Source organism: Uranotaenia lowii, chromosome 2 (assembly GCF_029784155.1).
Source record: "Uranotaenia lowii strain MFRU-FL chromosome 2, ASM2978415v1, whole genome shotgun sequence".
Taxonomy (NCBI): domain Eukaryota; kingdom Metazoa; phylum Arthropoda; class Insecta; order Diptera; family Culicidae; genus Uranotaenia; species Uranotaenia lowii.
The window spans coordinates 167,366,558-167,393,107 of NC_073692.1; the positions used below are offsets into that span (position 1 = coordinate 167,366,558).

At 32.1% G+C, this 26,550-nt stretch overlaps 1 protein-coding gene across 4 annotated transcripts in view; it reads right to left on the bottom strand.

Moving 5' to 3' along the window:
• The window catches only part of LOC129740916 (zinc finger protein chinmo), a 253,354-nt gene that overhangs the window by 192,732 nt on the left and 34,072 nt on the right, over positions 1 to 26,550 (bottom strand). For 2 of the 4 annotated variants that reach the window (XR_008736387.1, XM_055732563.1), the window contains exon 1: positions 20,094 to 20,435. The exons of 1 other annotated variant lie outside the window; for it this stretch is intronic. The gene's annotated coding sequence lies outside the window, so the exon portion shown is untranslated. Of the gene's footprint in view, positions 1 to 20,093; positions 20,436 to 26,550 lie in introns of those variants that run through there. One more of the 4 variants, XM_055732565.1, reaches the window with a different exon arrangement.

Below are 26,550 nucleotides of genomic sequence, written 5' to 3' on the forward strand. Positions count from 1 at the left end.
AATACAAGTTGATGAGAAGCTGAATTTCATAGCACATATTGACTATACAATCAAGAAAATCGCCATAAAATATGGGATACTTTGCCGAATTAGTCGCTATATGACTTTCTGGTCACAAGTAATTTATGTTAAATCCGTGATCATGCCACACTGCGATTATTGCTCTACAATATTGCTTCATTCATCTGACACACAAACAAATCGACTGCAAAAAATACAAAATTATGCGAGTAGTGATACGATGCAATCGATACACCCCTAGTGTTTAAATGCTCGATATTCTTCAATGGTTGTCAGTGAAACAGAGAATTGCATAAAACAGCTTAATGTTTATATATAAGATGAAAAATGGTATGTTACCAAATTATTTAACGGACGGCCTGCAATACGGAATCGACATTCACAGATACAACACTAGAAGAGCACAAGACTTCAGACTGCCAAATATCAGAAAAGAGATGAGCAAACGCTCAATTTTCTACAATGGATTGAAAATGTTCAACAACCTACCGTCGAGCATCAAAGATATTGTGAACATAAACACATTCAAGAAAATGGCAATGCAATACATCAAACGGACTGTTTGAAAATATGACCAATCCTGACAAGGATCATACGATGAAAGTGATGGAATCTGACGAAGAATCAGATGTTAAATTGTACGGTGATGGACATACGCGGGAGTAAGACTAAATAAGTCGTACAGAATAAGAAAATTTAAAGTAAAATAAAATTATCCTTAGGATAATATGTCCCTCCCACTTCTAAAGAAGCGTATTAGGTGGAGGAAGGACCCAAATGGGCCTAAGGGACCATCACAAAAAAAAATAGTGACCAAATCAAGTCGATAAGTAACTCAACAGTGATTTAAAAAAAACCTATAGAACGATTCCAAGAAAATTGGGTTGTTGAAAATAAGTTTTTGAAAAGGCTCTTGGCCTCACTAATAGAAAGGCATATGTTGGACAAAAAGGAACATTTTTCTTAAAAGAATTTTGATGATTTAGGAATAGCGACTACAGAATTCTAAAGTTCTGAAACATCAGTGGGAGAGTACTGAAAGATCGTACCCTAAATGCTACGACAGCTGAGCCTGATAATTCAAATTGGTCCATTTTCTTTGAAAAAAGAACAAACCTTTTCCAAGTTCACCCTACACCAAAATCAGATTTTTTTTTTTCAATGCCACTAACAGAGTTAAAGAAGACTCAATTTAAATTTGAAATTCTACAACTGTACTGAAATTAGAAACTAGCACTTTTTGACGAAAACTTTAAAGAATGCACTCGAGATTAAGTTTGGCACAATTTTGAAAAAATGACATAAATAAAGAAAGTCGTGGTAAAGGCCTGGAAAAAAAGAAAGTCGTGACAAATCAATTGGCAAATCATTATAAAAAAGTGACAACACTTTGATACAAGATTGAAAATAGCTTTGACCGAATATTGACAAAAGACATTCAGAAACTTAGAAAAAAAATAACAAAAGATTCAAGGTAATCACACAGAAATTTCACTAGAATAAACTTCTACGTAGAATATATTTTTGTTAATTCAAAAGTAACTCAAAGAACATTTGCTTATAATAATAAAACATCAAGCAGAATTTTAAAACAATCATAAACAAAATTAAAAGGTTTCATTAAGTTTTAAAATGCCTCGGAAACTTTTACAAAAGCGCCTAATTTTTTTTTTTTGGAAAAATCTCAGAAGTTCCTCAGAATACTGTAGAAAGTTCATGAGCTAACCAGCAAAAAGGTGGATATACAACTGAAAGAGATTTAGAAATCATCAACAAATACCAAGCTATATCTTTAAGGATAATGTCTATAAATATGCTAATTTTGAAGTAATAACTAGATTTCTTCGATTCGATTGAGTCACTTTTCACAAGTTCACCTCACATTGAATTCAACCAAAAACTTAATTAGCATGACAAATGTTACCTGCCATGCCATTTTTAAATGTTCTATTACTTTTTGCAATTTTCCGATACAGCACTCGCTTTCATCATGATATAGTAGGGTGAGTGAGCCTTAACTTGGCATGCTCCTTATCTTGGCATGCCAAAATGCATTTTGGTAATTTGTATGTCAAACATATGCCTAAAAATATAAAATAAATCAAACATTAAAGAAAATCGCATTTGTCTACATTCTGCATAGCATTTGTCCGCAATTGAATCCAAATAACTGAGTAATAATTTTTTTTCACATGACGAACTGGAAGTAAAATTACGATTATCGGAAAAAATCTGAAATGAACCTACCTTGCTAGTGCATCTGCCACCTTCGGATCGATTTAAAAAACACACTTCTCTATGAAAAAATCACTAAAAAATACCGTTGGTTACAGCAAAACGTGGCAAAAAAATATAAAATTATAACCTACTTCAAACAACGTACATATTTGATCTAAAATTGAAGAAAATATAAACATTTTTTTCGCCTAATCTTGGCATGAAATTCCACTAATTGAGGTTTGTATGTATGTGTGAGAACGAAATCAGCAGGCAGACGGTAGCCGGCAGCCGGCAGCCGAATCGTCGGTTGTTAGTGCACAGTGGTCTGGAAATTTAAAACCGGTCGAAAGTAAAAAGAATGATTGAATTGAAATAACTTAAAAATACCATAAATGTATTTTGGACTCTAATCAATTTATTTATCTCACAAGCGTATTTGGCATCTTAGTTGGAATTATAATACTAAAAGTTTAGCTGCCTTTTTTTTTTGGTAAATTCCTCTCAACTTAGGGGCACGAAATCAACAGGATTCGAATCCGAATCGATATCTTGGATCTCAACGTTGAAGTAACTTTATCCATACCCATAAAAGAAATCTACAAATGGAAATTGTAGTGTATAGTATCGGTAGTGAGTTAATTATAATCGTTATGAAATGGACAATTTTAATAATTAAAATATATGCATGTGATTCAGATTGAAACATTGTTTAATAACAATATCTCTGATAAGCGTGTAAAAACGGTAGAAAAAAGAGCGTTAGAGTTTGAGAGAGAAAAGGTAAACGTCAGAAAAACGATAAATCTCTCACGTAACGAAAATAGATCGGCAAACCCTTGATCTTCAGTTTATAGGAGATTCTTATTGACGACGCACGCAAATCGCTTTGCTCTTCAATTTGAGCAAGTGCCGTCACGACAGAAATAAGGTCCAACGTATTTTGATTTCATTTTATTTGTGCTGGAGATGAACATTTGCTGTTTATGTGTCGCTTTGAAAGGAATGATTACAAAGTTCAAATTATGACATTCTTAATATTATGTTTATTAAAAAAATGTAGTTGCATTACAATGTTGGAAAATTATGTTATTAAGAGCTAAATTTTATTGTTTTCAATTTCATGTGAAATCAAAAATAATATTTTGACCAAGTTTGTTTTATATTATGGATCACTGTGCATCAGCAGAGGTGACGACGTTTGTTTTCCGTAGGAAAGGAATATGCGAAGGAAGCGCTGCCGAGTTTGGATGATGATTTTGCATGAGTGCGAGTGGGATGCAGCTTGAATTTCACCCAGCTTGTAAATTTGTTGTTCGCTTTCATTGGCTATAGTCCCCAAACGAACGAGTGAGATGCAATCTATTTCTATCAGGCTGGCTGGAGTGAGCGATAGTTTGTCTTGTTTTGCTATCCGGGTGTACGCAAACGATTGCTAGAAATTCCTAAGGGCGACATTTTAAATATGTAGGTATGATTCAAAGAATCGTTCGCTTACTTGAGTTTTAGCTTTAGCTTGCTTCTTGCCTCGGCCATAATGGTTTTTAAAATGTCTCTCCTCCTTTTATGGGATTGGAATAAAAAAATATGAACATTCACTATCGTATGTTAACTTCAATGGAAACAGATCTATCATGATTTCATTTTAAAAAATTGAACAAACGATTTGTTTGCTCGGTTAATAAACATATTTATGTTAACCAATGCAATATTATGGAACCTATTTGTTCTAGATTGTCATTCTGATAATAGAAATTTTAAACACACCAAAAACTGAAACAAACAAATGAAACTTTTTTACGTAAGATTATAATTCTGCACGCAAATATCAATTCTAAAAAAGGGTTGACATTTCGTACTTTCGACTTTTTGAAAACAACACAGAACATTGTTGTGCTTCCTTCCAGGATATTATCAACGAATTCGTGGGAGCTGTTGTTGTATTAGTGAGGCAAATTTCTTCTAGAGGCGGCCAATTTAAGGGACTCATAAAGGGCCACAATTCGGAACGGGGGCCACAATAAAGAGCATTTCAATCAATAGTTTAATCAGGTTTATATCAAATTATCCACCGCTTTAAAGCAAGGACATATTTTTACTACATTTCAGGCTAGTAAGCAATCATATTTGTCGAAGGACTTTTGAAGGTACATATTACAGAGAGACTACAATCATGGGAAATATAGTCAACCATGCATTAGGGGCCAAGTTCGGGTACATTTACCCTATATGGCATATGCATATTTTTGGGAGCTGTTTAGCAATTAATTGTGATGAGTATTACTTTTCATAATGCTTGTTGCTTTGCGAAGTTCACAGCATTGACGTTACGCAGGTGTGCTTCGTATTTAGCAATTATTTACACTAGGTTTACGCAAGAACACATCCATTTCTGTATAAATTCAATTTTTCCAACCAGAAAATGATCAAGTTTTAGCCATATATCAAGGCAAAACAATCAACTTCTCTACTGGAACTGAGTCATTTATCCAATTTCGATGGTGTGAATTTTCTACAATCGATACGGACAAACTAGTGTTAAATCTGATAATTCTTACTACGTGTCTTGAAACGAGTGACATAAAATGAAATTTTAAATAACTGGAAAAAATGTTTAAAAATTAGCTCAGTTGTGAAGTTATTATCGAAAAATGTGACTTTAGTGACCAAATTTCAAAATAAGTAACATCTGAGTGACCAGTCTGAAAAAAGTGACAAAGTTACTAAAAAGTGACCAACTTCTAGCCCTGCAAACGGAATGTTAAAAGTAAAAGAAAAACTTTTTCCTGTGTATATGAATATTTCAGGTGCTATTTTTATAGTCATTTAGTGATAAATTTTCTATGTTTAAAAAATAAGAACATTTTCCAAGAGTAAACCCGTTTTAGAAAAATGGATAGGAACCCTATCAATTGATTAACTTTGAAGAAAAAATTAAAATGGAAAAAGTGGGAGGGTCTAGAGGAATGTGGGATGGTAAAATTTCATTTGTATTTTGTAGCTCAAACAATTTAATAATAAGTTTAATTTTTGCCCCTAAATGTATGCACCATAATAGTTATTTTTTCGATCATAAATGTTTTCTAAAGAAAACGTTCAAAAGCAATGTTAAATTTTTTTACCTAGCATTTGTAAATATTATGAAGGTGTTTTGTATCCTTTATGATCAAAAAAAACTCGTAAAAACCGTCGAAAATAGAGACTGACCAATGTTACCCCAAAGCATCAGATTCAAAACAGACACGCACTCGATTTTTAAATCAAATTTAAAGTAGTCTGATAAATTTCTGTAACCATGTTTTACGTTTATAGGAGTCCAGTACTGATTTTAAAAATATGAAACATGCCACATTTCCATTATCAGAAAAAAATATCGAAAAATATAGATAAAAGTGATCAATATTACCCCGTATTACGGTAATGCTCTTGGAGAGAAAAGTAGCACAGTGGAAATTCATTACTTCTATCTTAGATCTTTTGATCGGTTGATGAGGCTAGAATTTCACGTCAACAGTGAATTTATCAATATATTTGTCCTCACTAAAGTTGTAAATCTTATTCATATGTTGTTGCATGGAGGTATTCTGCAAAATTCAACTGAAATTGAAGCATTCTTTTCAGAAACATTGCAATTTACAGGCAATACTATCATCACATAGCTTCTGGTTTAGGTTTGCAATCATAAAGTACCCCAGTTAGATTGTACCTTACTGGATACCCCCTGCTCCAGAAACTTGCCGCCCCGGGAGCATATAATCATAGAAATTGGGGAGGCCCAGAAATTGAGCACAAATGAGCCGGAAAGAATTGGAGAAAATTTAGATGAAAATTACGGATAATAATGCAATATTTCGGCTTCGGCTACTACCGGGCGGTCGATCTCCTGCCTGATGCTGTGATGTGCCAAATTTGTTACAAGGTGTGTGGGAGGGTTGGAAAAAAACGGAAACGGTTCACGGAAAAGCCGAGAATCTTTAAGGGGGGGGTGGGTGTCAGAAGATTGTATTTTTTTCCTTCTACCACCCATGAATGTTGACTGAACTGGATTATACACGGATCTTGTTTTGCTACCAATGAATGTGTTTGTGTGTATGTTCGACCCAAGTTTTGGACTTGGTGGCGCTTCTTTTTCCTTCGGCTTTCCATCCCTTCGAATGCGGTCGCGTATCGTCGTCTTGGTCGATGTCGGTTGAGGAAAAAAGCTCCCTCCCTCTCTGTTGATGTTTAATGAGGTTCAAGGACGAGACCCAATGCGGAAGCATACATTCATACGTCGCGTCGTCCTGGATACAACGCGATACAAAAGCAAGCAGTCGAAATGAGCTGCATGAGATGCCAGGGCGCCATGTGTTTTCTTGCTGGAAAAGCTGCTGCTGCTGCTGTTGATGGACTTGTTGTGACGTTTAAGGTGAAAGGGGAAGTATAAGCGAAATACTTCTAGCAGCAGCGTGGGGTTGGTGGTTTTGGGTGGAGATTTGGAATCATCTTATGCATTCAAGGATGTTACTGTGGCTTTAATTTGCCAACGAAGCGTTTTATGAGAATTACCATCGGGCGATGATTCGACCCAATTGTGGCAATGCGGAAAGTGTGCTTTACTCAATCAGATGCTCACTTATGAGCATAAAGTTTTTTCTTTTTGAATTTGAAGAAATTTTAATTCGTTTTCGTTTTCTGATGTTTCGGAAATATTGATTTGAAATTTGTTGTCCAGTTTAAAGCTTCAATTTATTTTTTAGCATTTTTTTTAAATTGGTAATTAATAACTTACCTGAAAAAAAACATCGGTTTAATATTTTTATTCTGATCAATTTTGAAGAGTATCAGAAAAATTAATCACTTTATTAATCACTTCCTAAGTAGAAAAATAGTTAAAGAAATACAATTTCTTATTAATTTTATAAGTTTTTTTAACATCTTTGAGAATGTTCGGGCTTTGCCGCGAACATTAATTCTTCTATACGGACTTTCGATGTTCGCAACGCCCCCTTAAGAGTTCGGGCAACAAGATTCATGCATCTAGCCATTGCCATTCGGAAAAAAAATTGATTTGAATTTGAATTAAACCTAAACTCTGCTATTCTAATTTTACTCTGTTCGAGAAGAAAATCATCTATTGAATGCTCGATTGGGAATCTTTTTATTCATAAAAACAAGTATGTTGAAATTGATACCAATAGTGCGAATACGAACAACGGTTGCTTTGATAATTTTGTGTGTTATTTGACGTTGAAGTTGTTGAATTATTTTCATACTTAATTATTTTCAAGTATTTTGAAGATGACGATTACTTTGCAGGTAAAATTTTTCACCATTACCAACATTGATCGGTTATGATAATTTATAAATTTTTGAAACTAAATAATTTAGATACTTGAAGAGATATCAAGAAGAAGTTAGCTCGGTCAAAAAACTAACTGCCTTTTTTGATTGCTCATCGCAGATCGCTAAAATAAGTCTGCTCTTCCAAAGTCTAACTGATCCAAAGAATTGAAAACAAATGCTCAAAGTTGACATCGTCAGGAATGTTTTATTGAAATTTGTTGCCGCACGTTATTCCAATTAACTTGAATTTTTTTTCTGAACATTCTATTCTATGTTTTCATCATACTCGAGCAGCATCCGTGGACGAAAACTCTATTTTTCTCGAAACATTAAAAAAAAGTGTTGAAAACTTTTCATAAGATAGGGTTTCCAATCTCCGAATCAAAACCGGTGAATAGACTAAAAGTATATATTATTGGCCTAATTTTTCTTCCAAAACTGGACCCTTTTAGCGTGAAAACGTCGGGTCCCCAACGAAGTTTTGCACATTTATCAAAATAATTTCTAACGGAATAGCCTGTTGTTGATTGCAAAAAATCAAAATTGATTTTGTTCGTGTTAAATATTAAATTTCCTAATGAAAAAAATATTTGAACTACGAAAATGAAATTTTTCTTACTCTATTTAGTCAGTTTTATTTTCCGAAATCAATCAGGTTCTGTAAAAGACTTAAAAAAAAAATATTCACTGCCATGTTAAAAAAAACAGCTATCATCACTCTTTTGTTAGTACCGTAAGTGAAAATCAGTTGGCACTGTATGTCAAAAAGTTTTGCTGTAAATCGCCAATAGACTCAGAAACTACTGAACCGATTTCCTTGAAAGATGGCAGGTTCATGCTTTTAAGGCCTGCTAAGGTTTCTCTTATGGTTTGGGACCCCTCCCTCTCACTGGAAGGGGGAGAGGGTCTCTCAAAGAAAAAGAAAATGTTTGCATAGCTCGAAAACTGATCAAGCAAATTAAATCAATTTTTTCATGGGAGGTTATTTTGGTACGAGGAATGTTTCTATGAATATTTGGTAACCCTCTCCCCTTACAGTGGGGATGTAGAAAAGGGTGGGGAGCTAGCTTACAATTTTTTACATATTTCGAGAACTTATGAAGCTAATGAACCCATTTTGGCATGAGAGGGTATTGGAATATGAGAAATGATTCTATGATTATATCAGACCCCAACCTTCTTTCAGTGGGGATACAGGAAAGGAGGGGGGGTGGGGGCTTTCTATATATTCGAGAAAATGGAACCAAATTTGACTGGGAACTAGGGTATGAGAGATGGTTCTAAAAATATTCGGTACCCCTCCCTTCTTCCAGTGGGGAGATAGAAAGAGGGGGGGCTCTTTGTCAATATTTAGCAGAACTGGAGAACTAATCAAGCAAATGGAACCAAATTTGGTATGGGAAGGAATTTGAATAAGAGAAATGATACTACCTTTATTATTTTTAGAACTCTCTGTACTTCCAGAGGGAAAATTTTTAAGGGACTGGATTTTCCCATATAATTTTTACATGACTCCTTATTATCCAGCGAATGGAACCAAATTGAGCTTGGAAGGGTATTTGAGTAAGAGTAATGTTTCTGCTGCCTCCTTCCAGTGCACTGCAGTGGGATGATAGAAAGGAAAGCACATTTTTTCGCATAGCTTTAGAGCTTATCGAGAAAATGGAACCAAATTTGGCATGGAAGAGAATTTGGATACGAGAAAAGGTAAGGTGCTTATTTGAGACTTATTTCTCCTTCAATTGGGGATAAAGTTAGGGAAGAGGAAAGCTCTCATGCAATTGTTTTGCATAAACCAAGAATTGATCTAACAGAAGGAACCAAATAAGACATGGGAAATCATTTAGGTACGATAAATGGTTCTATGATAAGCTTGCCAGATTGCCCAATTTTATTCGGTATCGCCGGATATTTAATACAAAATTTGGAAAAGGTCCGGTTTGGCGGGTTTTCGTTGAAAAAAGCTCAGATTCACTTTTTTGCCAAATCGAATAAAAAAACAAATTTTGTAGTAAATTTAGATTCAATAAAAAGCAAGTTTAATAAAAATAATCACAAAAGGTTATATGGCAGCCTAAAAATCAATTTAAAATCTGCTGATGAGATTTGATAAAAATAAAAAAAATCAAGTTTATTTTCTTGAGTTGTGCACAGTAGTTCCTGGCTTTTGACCTAATTTGCCCGGAATTTGCCCGGAGTTTTGGTCGACAGTTTCAAATCAAATCAAATGCCCTTGTTTGACCAGGATTTTCGATAAAATAGCCTGGATTTGTCAACAAGTGTTCTTATCTTGGTTGTTTCCAAAGCTCAGCAAAAATCACTTGTTAATAAAAAGCGGAAATTATCTTCCACCTGCGTTTCCAATTAAAAAGAAATCGATTAAATCGTCAGTAAAAAAAAACCCGTCAAATATATAAAACATAATATACAAAAAAATCAAAAAATACTCGACTCGGAGCTTGAAGGATGGCCCTTTACCCCTAAATACCCCTAATATATGAATGCATACTCAAGGCACGCGCTTCTATGTTACGGTGCGTTGCGCCATTCGAGTTTTAACTGCGCGGATAGCAAAATGGGAACAAGAGTAAGTATCAATGTGCTGCAGTCGAGAGTCGGAGAGGGTGCAACCAAGGAAAGTTGATTGCTGTTTCAGTTAAAAGATTTTGTTAGTTCATTTTTTGTTGTTGGTTCGTTCAACTAGTTATTCCTTCTTCATTTTCGGGGGAAGCCACCACGAGATTGCATGTTATTGCTTCATGCAGATTTGACTTCACCTCAAGCGAAGAAGATGGGTGAAGTTGAAAAAATCCGATGCACCGTTAGCTCTTGAAGAGAAGGAAACAACAACTATGATGGATACAAAAAAAAAATCCATTGTTCGAGGAATGCTTAGAAAAAGGCCGCAGTTTTCTGATGTAAGGTTGTTTTGGACGCAACGGAGGTATTTTAGGATGATGTGCATTTTTCTTTAAACAAACACATACATTAACCAAGTTCAAAGTGAATTGCTTGCGTTTGATTGAGAAATTGGAGATCTTTAATGCTCACTTCAGTTATCAAGCTAATTAGCACTTCGATTTGTCAGAATAGTAAGAAAATGTATCAAAAATTTCTTATAAATTTTTGTGAATTTGATAGCCAACAGACAGAACTGAAAAATTTTCCACTATCTTGATAATTATTTTTATTTATTTTAAAAAGACCAATCGATATCCATTGCATTTTTTTATTCAAATTAAACACTAGAATCCCTTTAAGGGGGGGGTAGGGTCTAACGGGTATAAAAAAAACACAATTTTCACGATTTTTTTCTAGAGCTATCGTTCAAACAAATGTTTTCAAATTTTTTGCATTATACAAAGCATTGTTAAAAGAACATTTAGTAATTTTTTCGTAGAAAAATATTGAAAAATGAGCCGGTGACGGAGCACTTTCGAGGATGCCTTTTAGAAAACAGGATTTGCGGTGGACACTGTATCTCAGCACAGAATCATCGGAAGTCAAAAAATCAGAGCAAAATATTTTTAATAGATGTTTTTCTGGACCCCAACGTTTTTATTTAACTTAAAAATATTTTTATGAAATTTTTGTGGCTGTTTGAAGTAAAAACTACGATTTTTCATTAAAAAATCCGCCATTTTTCACCTGTAAAATCTCCCCAAAGTATAAAAATCAAAAAAGAAAAACGTTGGGGTCTGGTATTTTATATGTAGAAAATATGTTCCAAATTTGAAAAGAATCGGATAAGTAGTTTTCAAATGACGATGTCCACGGACTTTAAAAATGGGCTTTCGAGAAAAACGCGTTTGAAGTTTCTGCTCTTGCTTTCTTGCAGTATTAGATAAGATGAGATAAAGGCCTATAACTTCTACAGTTTTGCTTCAATTGACTTGAAAATTTGACACAACATTCTTGAAATGTTTTACAATAAGAAAATAAAAAAATAAAAAAATCGATTTTTTGAAAGTGTTAGACCCTACCCCCCCCTTAAAAAATATGAGTCATAAATAAAAAGAAGTCTACAGTCAATTAGATATATTTACTCATCTGATTTATGTTGCAATCGGTTACCATACCTGAAACGAGAGAAAATAAAAGTAAAACATTAATTTATTTATAGCTTTATTATCTTCCGGGTAATAAATCATTGGACTGGTTAAAATTCATCACACTTCTGGTCAGCTGTAGCCCGTTCAATCGGCCCAAGTCTGTTTTAAATCAAAAACCAAAAGAACGGAAAAGTGACACCAATTTTTACAACTATTTGTTTCCCTAAAAGCCAGTAAAATGTGCAGTGGCCCCCTACAAACGGAACGATCACTAGTGAAAAAAAAACTAGACAAAGGGTCGAGAACAAGCAAAAAATGAATTCGAGCATGACCTGCAGCCAGGCCGAAAATGAAAGCTTTGAATTCATTGACCAGAAGGAAGAAAAAAAAACACACGAACGCAAGGTGAGAGGATCGTTGATATACATTTTCAACTACTCCAAAAGTAGAACACTAGTTGCAAACAAGAATAGACCAAAAATTCGAGCTGGGTGCACAGCTTAAGAAACAAACTCGTTGAATCTAGTGGAAAAGGTGAAAAGAGTGCATCTGTTGGTGCGGTTCCCTGTCTAAATGAACAAAAAAAAACATAGAAGAAAGTCGTATCTCTAATATGATCTACATTAATTAACATTTTAAATAGGCTGCTCTTGCCAACATTGTTGGAGCCTGTTAAGCCCCTGGTGAGGAAAAGAACCTTTCAAGAGGAAAACATCGGAAAGGGTTTTAATTTTTTAGTACGAATATGGTGCCTTGAAGGCAAAGGGATAAAGTGCATCAGAGCTTATTTCGAGAAAACACGCTTTTAAGTTGTTGTGCTTGTCAATTTTCCATGTATTTAAAAAAACTGTATTTTTCTTCCGAACATGAAAGTGATAATGAAATGATATTCTTCAAATCACATAAAAAATTACCAATTATAGCTTGAAATATGAAAAATTAGGTGTTTTTGAATAAAAATGGATTATTTTTGCATTTATACCCTTTTGGCTTTGCGGGACTCATTTGTTAAAAAATTGAATCCCTTCAGTAGGTTTGAATTTTTTTTTTTCAAATGTAAAGTCAATTTAGAAATATTGAATTTCGGAATGAATTTTTCAATACAGTTTCTTCCGGGGTTCATACCATTTAGTATTAAATTGAAATGTCATAGAAATAGTTTCAACTATAAGGGAATAGTTATATCAACATTTTGCAAGAAAAATAAAAAACAATCAATGGATTGTGAATACCAATGGATCAATGGACAAAACATGCGAATAGAATGTAAAAAGCCCATAAAAATAGTAATTAATAAAAACAAAATGACAGAGCACCAGAATATTTGTTATAACCCATCACACAGTGGGAAAAATTGTACCTAAAACCCAAAAACTTCGAAGCCGCAGGTTCAGTGGCCTGAAAGAATTATAATCTTTTGTGATTTTTTTTCCCAGGTGCTAAAATCTGCCGTCAGATTTAACCAGAGACATCTGAGTGATGTGTTAGATGACCTTTATTACGCAGAAAAATCAACCATAACTTCAGGAAAATTAATTTGAGCAAAAAATTTCAGTATTCAAAATTTTTGAGAAACTGTAAAAGTTTCATGAAGATTAAGGAAGGTGACATTAGTTACAAGCCCTCTTCCATGCAAACTACTATTTGGATCAATTAATATTTAAAAAAGCTAAATTCTTATTCAAATAGAAAACCTCTGGTGAATCCATCGATCTTAAATTTCATTGTTTCGGGTCCATCGATCTTAAATATTGCGATTTATTGAATGCATTCTGAATTTAAAATTCAAATTTATTTGATGATATTTTTTTTAAAATTGATAAACATTCAAGATAGATATATAGCAATTATTTATGAAATGACAAAATATTCATAGGGTCGAAAGGGGGAATAATTTTGGTTTTAAATATTTTCTCATCATGGTTTCAAGTAATTTCAATACCCTTTAGCGCATTTTATGAAATTACAATGACATAAAATCTTAAGCGGTTAAGACATTTCTATAAGAAAAAGAGCTTATTTCTAGGATTTCTAGGAGCTAGGATTTTAAAATGCCAAGTGAAATGTTCTTCTTTGAACTTCAATTCCTAACGAAATTTTGATGAACGACTCAAAAAATTCAAGAGTTACAATCTCGAGTCAGAAATAAAGCCAAAACCTCGAAATCTTATGCCAGATCCACAATTCTAGTAAAGTTTGTCAAACAGATTCTCACTTGTTGGGCTTGTGATATAGCTCAGTTGGCAAGTCTGTTGTCTCCTGAGCCGATGTCTGCGAGTTCGAGCCCAAGAGTAAACATCGAACACAGTTGTACAGGATAAGTTTTTCAATAACGATCCGCCAACTGCAACGTTGATAGAGTCGCGAATGCCATAAGGATGGTAAAACGACTATAATCGAAACGAAAAAAAAATTCTCACTTGTTGATTTGAATTTATTCCAGAATATCGAATTTCAATAAGATAAGACCTGTACAGATGTTGTCGATTGACTGCACTTTGTTTCAAAATCAAATAAAAAATTGATTTTTTTCATGTATTATGAATGAATGTATTACAAATTTATTATGAATATTCATGAATTATGCATATTTCATATCAATTTTTTGAGCAAATTTCATCAAAATCAACATAAACAATTGTTAGGAAACTTAAAATAAGTGTTTTGTTTTTTTAAATATAGTTTGGAAATAATAAATAAATTTCGAATCTTGGTTTTGCATTTCATACCTCAACTAGGTGCATTTTCGTTATTCAAAACTCATCATTTCGGAATGTGAAAAGAAAAAAATAAAATTAAAACTATTAGAAAAAAACAACTTTTAATTTTTCTGCAGAATTGGAGCTCAAGAAAGATTCATAATAGTGAATCAGAATTGAAAAATATGAAACAGTTTCATTCATCATTTGCAAGATTCATTCAGATTTACAAATCGAATTTCGAATAAATAACTGGAAAAAGGATTCACATTAGAAACAAATACCAGTTTTTTTTCTGGGATTTTCATCCTTTCGGATAATTCTTCCCTAAAAATATCAGAAGCCGACAATTTAAAAGTCAATTAAGAGAATTATGAGGGAAGCTTAAGCTATCAATTTTGCTTTTTGGTTCATAATTAAAATATATTATTATCTGAAACTTTGATCAAAAATTCTTTATCAGATTCAGAATTGAATTTTGAAATAAAAAATTCAGATTCAGCTCGAAGTCTATATTAAATCTTGATACAAAATTTAAATTTGATAAACAAACAACGTAAAGTCTGCTTCATTTAATATTGGAACAAATTCTTTTGCTCATTGTGGCGCTCCTAGTGGACGGATTTGGAAACTTTTTTCACCCACGTGTCGGGAAATTCATTACCTTTCACCATGTATTTATGTCATAACACCAAACGATAGCATTTTGTAAACAACCGCCATGGAAGCCGAACGGAGAGATCAAATTGTGCACAGTTTTCTTACGAGTACGAGTACGAGAATTTCTTCGAAACAGCAATGAATTATTTTTTTAATTTTTTTTATGAAAGAGTAAAGAAAATGCTACATTTGTATGAAAAACAAATTATGAATTCGTTAATAAATGACTGAACTACACGCAATTGTTTGTGTTCCAATATTAAATGAAGCAGACTTTACATCCGTCGAACTTGGTCAGCACTTGGTCGTACAGCTTTCGAGCACGGATTCTGGCCACATTGTTCTGCTTCAGCGTCCGATTTGGCTGTTCGCTGGCTCGGAATGACCTTATTCCTTCCCGGAGACGAATTCGTCGCACCGTACTGTGAGCGGCCTGGAACTTATTGGCCAAATCGCGGTCTGAAAGATTGGGATTCCTCTTCACGGCCTTGATGACTTTCCCACGCAGTTTCCGGTCGACAGTTCCACTCCGACGCTTCGAATGCGGCTTCCGAGCCGTCGTCAATGTTTCCTTGTACTGCTTGATAACACGCCATACGGTATTTCTGGGCATTTTAAGCTGTTTAGCTAGCTTCGATGCCGACAACAATGGATTTTCAAGAAAACTGTGCACAATTTGATCTCTCCGTTCGGCTTCCATGGCGGTTGTTTACAAAATGCTATCGTTTGGTATTATGACATAAATACATGGTGAAAGGTAATGAATTTCCCGACACGTGGGTGAAAAAAGTTTCCAAATCCGTCCACTAGGAGCGCCACAATGAGCAAAAGAATTTGTTCCAATATTAAATGAAGCAGACTTTAAGTTTTGAAAAACAAACTGGTATAATAAAAAAATATAAAAAAATAATAATTTATTTAATATTTACAGGATTCTTATAATATTAATTAACCATTGTTAAAGAACTTGTGCTTTATCTTCAAGCCAAAATTTAGCTATAAATTCATTTTATTTTTTGTTGTTTAACTTTATATATATTGCAAATGATTGAGAATCATAGTTCCAACTTAAAATTTAAAATTTTTATCCATAAACAAATCTGGTTTGAACTGCAAACTTAATTTCTTTCTTACTTTAATTTCTGAATATTTTGTGATTGAAAAGAAAAAGCCTTTTCTTTGCTTATTTTAGTATTTACAAAAAGTTTTTCTCTTAAATGATACCTCGAAAATCCACTATTTAATTTTTCAAACTACTTAAAAAAATTTCAACTTTTCGGACTGCATTTCGAAATAAATACCTTATTTTTATTGTTAGATAACACATGGACAACTGATAAAAACGTTTTAATCATTCTAAAACTCGCCGAAAAAAGTCTATCATTTGTTTATTTGTTTAAATAGGTATATATTAATACCAGATTTTAAATTAGTGCCTTTTAAGTAAGTAAAAGAAACAATTCAATAAAAATGTTTTTAATTACAAAATAGAAACTCTGGTTTTATTTTGTATACAAATATATTCATCTAGAAAAGACAGCAGAATTTGTTACCCTTAACACTCAATATGAAACTATTGTAAGTTCAGTGGCTTGTTAGTTTATTCGCATGCATCAAAATTGAAAAAAAAAATCTTCGGGGACCCTTAATGAATTCTTAAAATCTTTAGTTTTGAACAATTACATTTTTTAAGGACGCCCAGGAAAAAAAATCACACATCAGACCTCGAATGTCAATTTTACACTCCTTGTTTAAAACCACTATGTTTCTCTCCAACGGATTTTAACATAATTTATAGTTTTGGAAACCTCGTAACGTAACTAAAATATTCTTCTCTGATATTGTTCACCTCCAAACTTCAGTTTTCCGTTTTTTAAAGTCTTAAAAAATCCGAAAAAAAGACTGTAGAGCAGCTACGGAATGCTCAAAAAAAAATTACTTAGTTTCCAAGAAAACTGAAGTTTTAAGCTATACGTTGCACACAAGCATACATTCTTTTGAATTTTTTTAAGATCATAACCAACAAAAATGTTAAAAAATGTTGTGTTACAACCGAACTTTTCAGTCAAAGAAACGTTAAAATTGATAAAGTCACGCCAGATAAATTTTTTAAAGGGGATTGAAAAGTTGACGTAATTTGGCAGATTTTCGCATCTCTAGATTATCAAAATACGAAACACAGAGTTTTTTAAACCTTTTGTCATTTTCCAATTTCTCAGATTTTCTTGCACCTAAATTCAACTTTTCGCTGTATTTTGAGTATACTATATATACTAGAATAGAAATGAAATTGCCTTTCTGGTGGAGATAAATTTATTGCAGAAATCTTCCGTCAATTTTTCAAAATCCACTGCAAAGCTGAATTTAAGTAAGAAAAAATCTTAGAAAATAGAAAAATGTTCGAAAAACTGCTACTTTTATAAATTCGTCAAAAAATCTGTGTTTAGTATTTAGACAATCTAAAGATTCTATATTGTGCCAAATTACGAAAACTTTCCAATATTCTTTTCAAAATTTTTTTGGTATGACTTAAACAACTTTGACGGTTCATTGATTGAAAAGTAAGGTTTTAACAACACTTTTTTACTTTTTTTTGTGGTTATGATCTTAACAAATTTAAAAATATATATACTTATGTGAAACGTATAGCTTCTTACTCCAGTTTCTTGGACACAAAAAGATTTATTTTTAACATTCCGTAGCTGATCTACAGTCTTTTGATGAAGCATGTTTTTTTGGATTTTTTTCCATAGACTTCGATTAACGGACAACTAAAGTGATGTAGCTTGTCTAGAAAACATATTTGAGTTACTTTATGAGATTTTCACAACTGGAAGTTTTGCAAAAGTCTGTTGGGAAACAAAAGAGATCAGCTGGTTTTAGCCAGGAGTGTTAAATTGACACTCCAGGAACTGTTACAGGTAAAACTTTCTGAGACAGATGAGGGATAAAATGTGCATGTCCAATTTTAGAGAGTCTTAGTTTCATTTTCTTTTCATCATGTGACAGTCTTCAAATAATATGGTTCAGGAGTACTGTACAAAAACAAAACAATTTCCAGAAACTATCTCATCTATCAGAATAATAAGAAGTGGGCTGCAGATCTCAATGTAGATAACAAAAGTGTTATATTAATTTTGAAACGATTTTTAAAAAAAAATCAACCTTGTCAAAAATAAACAAATAAAAAAAACAGTAATATTTACAGCATAACAAACTGAATATCAATATGGTAAGCAAAAGAATAGATAAAAAAAAATCAATAAAAATGGAATATTATGGAATCATATAAAATTAAATTTTACATCAAAATATTTAATTTAAGTTAGAATGGAAGAAATTATAAATTTTCAAGCGCTTATCCAAACAAAACCTTACGACTTTGTAAATTGAATGCGCATCATATGTGAAATTTTCATTTTTTTCTTGTTCAGAATTAAATAAGAGAAATATTATTATTTTGAAAAATATCGGTTCAATGTTACATATTTTGCTTAAAAATAAAGGAAAAATAATTCAAACCAAGATGAATCAAAAGCATAAAAATTTCGAAGTCAACTCGAGGGGATTTTTAAGACTAATAATTATTTTTTATCAAGAATTGTTAATTTTATAAATCGTTTGAAAATGTTTACAGTTCTGTAACTTCTTCGTGCTCGTGAATCAGTTTTCATGAAAATCGTCTTCAAGTTGTTTGCGTTTTGTCCCGTTTCTAGTTGATTCTGTATAGGAGCCCCCCTTCCATAAAAGTAATAATCTCGAAGCTATTATACAAACCTTCTCTGGCCCGAAAACCCTCGGATACCAAATTTCACTTAATTCCGACGTGATGGTGTTGCAAAGAAAACGCCTTCATTTTTATATATAAGATGTGGAAAAGAGATAATTTTGTATGGGAACCACCTTTCCGTAAAGAGTGAGATTCTTGAAACTTTTACACAAACCATCTCTGACCCGAAAAACCCTCAGATACCAAATTTAACTTCATTACGACCGACCATTCATACGAGATGGTGTTACAAAGAAAACGCTTCCATTTTTACATATACGATTATTATTTGGCTCTTATTGCTATGGACTGTATTTGAGCGCAATTTCTATCAACTAAACATTTGAAGGGTAAAATTTTTTACCATTTTTGCAAAGCTGAATAATTTTCAAAGTATTTAACCGAAAATGCTTGAAATGTCAAAAAAAATCAGTTAAAAATATTTTGAAGATAATTTTCTTAAGATACTTCATTTTTAAATAAGAAATTCAAAATGAAACCATTTTTCTTGAAGCAAAATTCTTAAGGAAATAAGTTTGAAAGTCCTAAGTTAAATTTCTGAAAATAAAAACGATAAGAATTTAAAACTTGTGTGAAGATTGAAGCAATTCAGTCGTAAGAGAAAACTTTTCAACCTAAACAAAGAAGAAAGAATTGAAAACGAAGACATGAATGCTGTCATTCAACCTTCTAAAATTTAACAACCGCTGTCAACGCGCGCCACTACTGGACCATAGAATGGAACATAAATTTGGTCTATATACCTACATTTTTATGAGCTGCCTCTCTATGCTGGTTCAAGCCACAGATATTGTGGCACCTGTTTTTAAGTTTTTTTCTTGTAGAAACACATCTTTTTTATGCCCTACATATGATCCGGAAGTGCAAGGTGAAGATCTTGACCATAAAGTTGTTCTACACTTTGGATGGTTGGAGTTGTGTGAAACTTGTGGATGATTTTTGTTATAATTATTTGTACTTTATGGCACAAATCAACTTAATTTTTATTTCACATATAATGAAAAACACTTTTTGAGGTTTGAACAAAATCATAGATTAATAGAAAAAGCATATGATTTTTCTTCGATTTTTTTCACCAATATGTGTTTGCAACTTTATTCGTTCCGACTCAACGGTTTAAGGTCGATATGAGTAGTCAAACAAGCTTAGCTAATATGTGTTTGCAACTTTATTCGTTTATTGGTTTATGTATATTCTATTAAAAAGAGATTGAAACAACCCTAAGCTGGAGGATTCAAAAACGAAGTGGGCAAGAAAATCACAATTTTCTTATAACAATAAATCAAGTTTTTTTTTATTTATTGAAAAATAAACATATTGGGTAGTTACCTGACATTGAAGATAGTTCCCATAAATATGATTGGCACTTTCACTTAAATCTCTTTGTCCAACTTTAAGGAAACGACCTAGATCACTAATCATAAGCTTCAAAAACCAGCAAACACTAAAACTGTCTTCAAAACTACACTCAAATCGAACAACTTCTCACGTGAACTCGGATCAAACGTAACTGTAAAGAGTGAGCAATGCAAAGCTGCATTGGTTCTATTCTAAAGCATTGGCTGCTGCAGAACTGCAGATTGTTTTCGTTCGTTAACGGTAGTTTTTGTTTGGCTTCTGCTCTCCTTTAACAACGATCGGCCGGCACTGGCCGAAGAACAATACCGACAGATCGTGCAGTTTCGTGCATTATGCAGTAGCAATCGCCGAAAACAAAATGCGTTGCCGAACAACGATCGATTCTATGTGATCAGGGCATAGGGTAAGTGTATCAATTTACGAACTTTGATTTCGGTGGATTGATTGATGACATGTAAATCGGACAATTTGGTTATATTCTGCCAAAAAGATTTTGTTTTATCAAATTAAACACGTTGGCTTCATAAGGGTGCAAAAAAAAAATTCAATGTATACATCAAAAGAGAAGGAAATTTTATCATTGGGTTTATTGAACCAAAACACATTTATTTTTTGCAAGCTTCTAGTAAACACGATTGCTTGAAAAAATTCCAACCAAAAATATATTTTGGCTACCGTTCGGTCATTATTATTATCGTTATCATTTTACGCACGTTACACTTGAAAACGGTAATTACTTCCCACCTACACACATGCGTGCGACCGATGGCTGGCACTGAAATCGTTAAATAAATTAACCGAATATCCAAAAAGCTAAAAAAAATCACCATTACCAAGGTACGACTTTTCAGCACAGGCATTGGCAAGTAACAGCAAATGGCAAAACAAAAACCCCGAGCATATCTGGTAGCACTTATTGCGATATGAGTACCACCTATGTAGATGGAGCTCATGGAACCGAAAACAAACCACCCGAAAAAAAAATATAAACAGGTATGTACGTATACGCACACAAGAGTAAAGTAAAACAAGTGCGTTTCATGATTTTTACAGTTCGGCTCTCGATGCGATGATTGTGATGTGGTGGTCAATCCCGATATTAAAAAGTTTAACCTGCAATTATTTTCCATAAATTGTTAGAAATCGAAACAGTTTTTTTGATTTATCAAAAAATGTCACCCAAAACCTCGTATTGGGGTTTATTGTTTAGAACATCAACGGATCACATGTAGATCCTTATGATAACACTATACCTATACAGAACGGACATAACGCTTAATTCAACATGAGTTAAATTCAAGCATGAAATACATATTGAAAGTTATCAAAATAAATAACAAATCTGAGTTCAGAAAAAAGTTTTTTTTTTACAAATAGGGGAAAGTGAGGATACTTGATCCCCTTTTCTTATTTTCACCATATCTTTTTGGAAAAATTTAGCAACTCGCCGTCTTTGACATTTTCTGACAGCTTGTAACTTCAAGTTTCTATGCTCCAAAAATTAGAACGATACTTGAACCCGTTGATGAACTAGAAGCATTTTCGTGGGAGTAAAAAAATGTCGATTTTTCTGAAGTTAGGGGAGACATGATCCCCTATTGAAGGAGACATGATCTTTTATTCAGGAAGCCCTAATCCTTGTATAAATATCAAACAAAACCCAAAGATAGAATGTTAATTGACTATTTTGGTCATGTTTGTTCTCATTTCACAATTTATAGCAGACATAAGAAGAAAATTCTATAACTTTGTCTCAACGCTAATAACATTGCATACTTAAAGGCGCTATTTTTTATAATTAAGAGAAAATAATTTTTTTTGCTCTTTTCTTCAGACAATTGTTTGATAAATATTAGTTTTTGGATAAATATTAGTAATTTCGTAATCAGCATTCATAACGATCAATTCAGAAGAAGAATATGCCGTTTGGAAGGGGGATCAATTGTAACCCAACTCTAGGGATCAATTGTACCCATAATCAACATTTTAGAAAACTTTTTCTGAAAAAAGTTGTGAGTTTTCCATTGCTTTGAAAATATGGCATTATGAAGCTCATTTTAAGCTCGAACGATTGATGCATTGGAAAAAATATTTTTTTCATAATTTTCCCATGTTAGGAACATTTTAAAGTGATGCAAAAAGATCTTCAAGTTACATTTTGTGAAATTTTTCAAACAAAGTTCAATCACTCAAACAATTATTTTGTTGAAATTTTTTAAACTATAAGCGTTGTTGTTTTGCTCATTTTGGCACATTTTTCTAGAACATTTGATCTTTGTAAGACATTCCAGTTTCGAGATATAGCTAAGGAATCAAGTATCCCCAGGGATCAAGTATCCTCATTCTCCCCTATTGTTTCAATTATTTAAAACAAAAAAAAAACTTAACTACTATAAACAAAAAGAACATACCCTTGACTTACAAAATTCATTAATATTACAAACACCATAAGAACAAGATACCTACGGCACATTATTTGAGTGCACGCGAGGTTTTAACTGTAACGATTCATGACTAACATTTGGTAGGTAATAGGTAAAAATATATATTTTAAAAAATGTGTGCACTTTTTTTTAATGTATCCTATTAACTGGGAGCAATTTGAACCCCAAGTGAGTCTTAGATGTATTTGAAAGCAAAATGGTTTGCAAATTATCAACAAAGGTATTGAATAAATTAAAATCTTTAATATCAAAATTTCAAATCACCATTTTGTAATGTTAGAAATTTATATTTTCTGTTCAATTGAGTTTTTTTTATATAATATAAGGAGTTTAACTCCCCCCCCCCCCCCCCCCCCAAGGAGATTTTTTCCAAATAAAATTTTTAGTTTAGGTTAACGGGAAATTACTTGGTTCCCAAAGGTGTTAACCAATAAGTGTTGACAAACATGTCAGAAATTTAGTATAAATCATCCAAGACTAAGACATCGCATTTTAAGACAATTAAATTTCTATTACCCTTTCGAATTGAATAGGCAAATCCTGACACACAAAAAACCTAACTTGTCTTCAGAATGGGTATTTATTGTTAAGTATTGTTAAACAAGTTCAGAATAACAAACCAATTGTTTGAACTTAATTATAAAATTCATCGAATGAATCGAATCGAAATGAATTCATCGAAAAACAAATTTACCCATCAACAAATTGGTAGTCAAGTGAAAGGTGATGTACACTCATGATAGTTATCAAAATATGCAAAAAAAAACAAAATCTTAGTACCCAAAGTAATGATCACTTTGAAAATAAAAAAATATTTTAATGTTATTTCAAATTTTATGCTGATATTAAATGTTCTTCAAACAACCCAATTTCATCCTCAGTTTTATTTTTGTCTCTAGTTCTTCTAAATACTCAACTACATATTTAAAAAGGTTTTATTTAAATTTCGAAATTTCACATTTTTACATTTTCCCGAGGTGTAAAGAATTAAAGAGCTAATTTTGATTAATTTGGATGTCCTGAAATCAATTATGCTCTAGTTTTTTTTTAACAGCTTTTGCTTTTGAAATTACTTTTGAGAAATTTCAAAACCATTTAAGAATTTTCTGCACATTTTGACAAAACTTAAAAACAAACGAACAATTTTAAAATAAAGATTTCAAATCAATTATCAACTTTCTACAAGACCGAAGTAATTTTGTCTTCAGTTAAAACAGTTATAGAAATCTGCTTCTTCTTAACTTTTATCCATTATGTATAATACGGTTAAAAATTATGAAACTTTCAAGAAGTTTAAAGTTAAATGCATTTAAGATACATTAAAAGCAAAAATCAAATCATTAAAACAAAGAAACCACTATGCTGTTGCCTCGAGTTATCAATTAAATTCTATAATTTATAATAGTAAGACATTTTTATTGAATAAAGTTCCTTCTTAAATGTAAAAAGACTTAACTTTTTCATCTGCATATTTTGTTTTTATTTTAGAATGTGTTTACCGAATTTGATAGTCGAACTATGTACTTGTAATTTCTAAAATATTCTAAATCAGTTTGTCTTTGATTTTCAATTCTAAATTGTTGTGTTTTGAAAACATAATCTTCTTGTTAGCCTATAAATCTAAATTTTTAATATGCAAAACCTAGTTTCTATCTCGAGTGCTTTCCAGGATCCAATATTCAATTGACAGCGACAAAATATTCAGAACATGAAATGTTATACTAAGAAAATGTGACCAGAAATTTTCAAACGTTTGATTATTTTTTTAAATTTTAATTCGTATTTTCAATTGATCATGTTTTTTACTGAACCTATGAAGTGTTTGAAAAATGATTCGAAGCAGCAACTTTGGAGCTAAATTTGAATGAGCGTTTTTTCAGTCAGGTATCCTTAAAGGAAAGAAATATTGTCTTGTATTTATCAAAATAAAATTAATAATCATCTACCCTCATATGTATAAAATTTCCTTGGTTCAACGTGGTTTTTGTTCCTAATTAAAAGTTCACATTTCAAAGCGTGATTAAATTGTTTATTCAAATTCAAGATGCTACAGCGGAATTTTTCAATTATGCCATTCTATTCCGAAGCTTTAAATTCTTGCTATAATCGAAATTTTATTCGCATTTTTTTCTGGTGTTTCGGAAATATTGATATCGAATTTGTAAACAAGACTGCTTACAAGTAATTTTCAATGCAAGTTTATATTATAGATCATTATTTTAAATCATTTATCAATGACTAAATAACCGGATATAGCATTGATTTAATACTTAGATTTAGAAAATTTTGATTTATTTTCGCAGGAAAATTTATTATTTTTTGGATAATGGTCATGAGTAAGAAAATGGTGTAAGAAATCAATTACCTTGTTTGCATATTTCCAGAAGAGTCTTGTATCAGTTTTCAAAGCCATTCGTTCAATCTATGGAAATTTTTTATTTTTCACAATGGCTGTTTTGAAGGATTCTTTATAATTTTTTTATTCTGTTTTTTAGTTTTTGACAATTCGGTGAATTATAAAATTTAAAGAAGCATTTTTAAACAGAAATTAAAGTTTTGATAGGTGGAAAGATCATTGCTCAAGTGCTGCGGGTAGAAAAAATTAAACAGTTGATGAAAAATGTGAGCTATGGCATATATGTTGTGGACATTTAGAAATACATATTTTTAATTGAAATCTTCCTCACTAGTTTAATTATCTTCAGTAGGTTTTCTGTCGAAATTGGGAATTGCAATTAAAACTACATCAAGAAATTAAGAATTGTAATTCAATTAAAAGTTATTACAAGGAAAAAAATCGAATTGAATCCATTAGTTTCAAAGTATTGAATTTTTCTATTTTATGTTTAACGGGCAATAATATTCATTTACGGAAAAAACTTAAACAAAATTTATTGTTTTTCTTTATTACAGTCGTCCGTTTTAAAATTTGTTACATTAAGAAAAATTATATTAACACTCTTTAACCCAACTCTGCCTTTAGACGGGATTTACTGAAATCGGCACTAAGCCCAAGCCAATCATTATTTAAACAACTTTTTGCGAAAAAAATGGATTTTTGAGGTTTATTTCAGAGTTTTCATTATGGTATATATTAGACCGCTGCAAACTTTGTATGGAAATTTTAAATTCCAAAGTTTTTACACCTCCCACCACTTTTTTTTTATAGTTTTTGCTGCCAGAAAAAACCCCCCACTCCCCTTCCCACTACTTTTTTATAGTTTTTGCTGCCAGAAAAAGCAATGAAAATTTTGGAAGCGATCCATCCATTTTATTTGGAAATTTGTATGGGAAAACAAAATTTTCCATTCAAAAATCGCCAGAGATGTACTGGAAGTTCCAAAAAATATAACTTTGGATGAAAAATATTCCTTGATTCATGCAGTACAACTCATCAACAAATCAATATATTTTTTTTCAAATTTCTGCGTATTTGTCTGCCTATGTGCTGTGTAACCGTAAGATGTAAATAAAAAATCTCAAAAAACTGCTTTGCACTGCCAGAGAATTTATTGACTTATATATCCTTTGCAAAAACATTTAATGCAATTTTTATCAGCTCTAGCAAGCAAAATCTGCCATTTTTAAATACTTTTCAATGGATTCAGATTGTTTTATTTTGAAATGATTATAACTTTTTCCATGAAATTCTTAGCTGCTTGTCATGTAAGCAAAAAATGAAACTTAAGAAAAGTCATAACCAAAAATCAAAAACCGACTTAATTTCAAGTTTATTTGAATTTTCTGGATGATTTAATGTGCAAAAATTTCTTATTCCATACAAATTTCCCTACAAAATTTAAACGCGTTGCGCTAACTCAGGAATCAACCAAATCATCTCAAATTTTACGCTAGGTGATCTAAAAGGCATCGAAAAAACATATGGGAACAAAGTCATTTTTTGCAGCGGTCTAGTATACATTTAGGCTTTTAAAATCGATCCTTTCGTTTTTAGCATTAGACGTTTTGTTTTGATTTCACTT